This window comes from Trichosurus vulpecula, chromosome 8 (assembly GCF_011100635.1).
Source record: "Trichosurus vulpecula isolate mTriVul1 chromosome 8, mTriVul1.pri, whole genome shotgun sequence".
Taxonomy (NCBI): domain Eukaryota; kingdom Metazoa; phylum Chordata; class Mammalia; order Diprotodontia; family Phalangeridae; genus Trichosurus; species Trichosurus vulpecula.
Genome location: NC_050580.1, coordinates 257570497 through 257573148, shown reverse-complemented (window position 1 = coordinate 257573148; position 2652 = coordinate 257570497). Strand labels below are relative to the sequence as shown.

General features: G+C 42.8%; 1 pseudogene; it reads left to right on the top strand.

Annotated features, from left to right (window-relative positions):
- The first annotated feature begins 2200 nt into the window (after positions 1–2200).
- Positions 2201–2652, top strand: LOC118829918 (annotated as a pseudogene).

The window sequence follows — 2652 nt, the reverse complement described above, 5'->3', positions numbered from 1 at the left end:
TGAAAATGGGACAAATTGTCCCAAAGACCAAAGGAACATAATTTACAAATTCTATCATACAGTAAACAAAATTCACATCCTGGTAATATGTGCTGAATCAGCAGAAGCCATCTGGGTGCTGTGCTGTTTAGGATCTTTGGGTCCTATGATATATAAATCTCAGGCAAGTTCTAGACATCTGCAATAAGAGCAATAGAAACCCAGAAGGTGCTGATAATTTTAAGATGATGTGGACATGTTAACTTTAAAGTTCTACTGACAACTCTGAAAAGATTTGGATATGTTAATGAACTAACCTCAACGTGGTGCAGATAAGAGTCCATTTTCCAAAAAAGAACAGCTTAGGTGGCTAAGTAGATAGAGTGCTGGGCCTAAAGTTAGGAAGACTCATCTTCCTGAGTTCAAATCTGGCCTCAGACACTCATTAGCTGTGTGACCCTGGGCAAGTTACTTGACTCTGTTTGTCTCAGTTTCCTCATCTATAAAATAAGATGGAGAAGGAAATGGTAAACAACTCTAGTATCTTTGCCAAGAAAACCCCAAATGGGGGTCACAAAGAGTCAGACACAATTGAAAAAATGACTGAACTGAACTTTCCCAAAAACTTTATAAAAATGGACCTCAAACCCCTACCCTCTCTTTCCCTCCCCCTCCTCCAGCACTCTTCCATTTCCATCAGGTCCCACACTGCCTAGTGCTCCCAACTTTAATCCACAGAGATGCGAGTGATACTCTCTGACTCTCCTCCTCCCCATTCTACCTGCCTCCCTTCACCATTTCATCCCTGTCTCTTTCGATGCTTGTCTCCATTCCCTCTATGCCTTATTAAAGTGTGATTGCAGCCCCATTTTCTACTGCCATTGTGGGCTTTCCCAGTGAGTACACAAAGAACATGTCTGTCCCAATCTCATGATTTCATAAATTAATTATCGATACAATATCATTCCCAGGTTTCCACTAAACAGCTGAGGGACTCCATTTTTTCACCTATAAAATAGGAAAGAAGTATAGACTAGATAATTTCTTTAGTTCTTTATAACTCTAAAGATTGATGGCTTACATTTGATAAACCAAGACTAATGTTGGGTACAAATAGATCGATGTCCTTTTTAAATTTTAATTTCCTTTTTTTTTTGTTGCAAGCTTAAGAAACACAAAAATTTCAATGAACAGAGAAGAACAGAAGATGAGGATTGCAGGTGAAATTGTGACCTTTGCTTACCCAATTTGACCCCCATAAGGCATGCTCTGTTAACATTCTAGTCAAAGGCTGTGAAACTCCTCCACCTTCCTTCAGAGTTGGAATGATATCCTCTGGCCGCTGCCTATTGGCCATGACAATTCAGGAGTTTGTTCTGTGTGATGATAACAAGACGTATAAAAAGTAGTTCCTGAGCCTGAAATGCTGATGATACAAGGTGTCACACAAGGTAGAAGAGGCACTTTCTAGCTGGCCAGTCTCTTGGAGGCAGCTATCAAGAAGGCAAGATAAGACTCCAGTTGATGGCAGGTGAAAGAAGGAAGGGTCTTTCCTTGTCCTAGCATAATGGCGGGGCCAAAGCCCTCCAGGCCCTGCTGTCCAGGTGGAGTGTATACTCTTCTAGGTGAGTTTGTGCCAAATGCTTCTGACTATCTTGCCTCTCCTTTTGTGTTTCTCTTCCTTTAGTATTAACCTTGTAAACATCAAAAGGTTCTGCAGGGAAGGCCTATGAGTTGTGGCAGCAAGGCCAATACCTACCAGAGAGACTGAAGTTGAAATGGTCATGATAAGATTTGGTCTTTTAACAAGGAAAGTGTCAGCATTGGAGAAGGACATCCCTGGGAATGAGTTCTCATTTGTTGTTTGATGACAGTGTCCTCAGTGAAAGGGAAATTCAAAGTAGCTAATTAACAATCTTGCAAAACTTTTTAAATGTCCTAAAAAGGCTTTAGTATTAGCCTCCCAATTGATTGTAATAGTAGTAATAAGTTAGTGAATTCTGTTCTAACGTTCTATTAATTTTTATTTCTTATCCTTTCATTTTTTGTACAGGAATAAATGACTCGTTCTATAACTAATTCATGTTTGTTCACATCCCCTTTTGCTGGAGAGAATCTTTAGATTTCAAGCAATCATATAAATAGGGGATTGAGGCAGCACTTGGGAGAGGTCAGTTCGTGAGCTGGAGCCAGAGCCAGAGCCAGTCTGCAGTGAGGAGCCATGAAGACCTCCCAGAAGCACTGGGACTTCGTGGCTGAGCGTGGCGGGCAGCAGAGAAGTGCTGCTCAAGAAGCTCGAGGACAAGGGCTTTGACAAGGCCTATGTGGTTCTGGGCCAGTTCCTGGTGCTGAAAAAGATGATGATCTCTTCCTGAGTGGCTCAAAGACACCTGAGGGGCTAATGCCAAGCAGTCTTGGGATTGCTTTGGCTGCCTTCAAGAATGGTGTGACTCCTTCTTGGGAACCCCGTGCTTGGGAGCTGGCTCCCCTTTACCCCTCCAATGGGTCTTTATAGTTAGCATGCCCAAGTGGGAAATCCTGCCCCTCCCTCCCTTCCCACCTCCCAACAAAAGGAAAGATTTTTGCTGCTGCCCCCACCTTCCCCTCTCCACCATCATCTTGACTTCCTGTCCACACCTCAGCTGCCTCCTGTCCAGTAAATTTCAGTGGTGA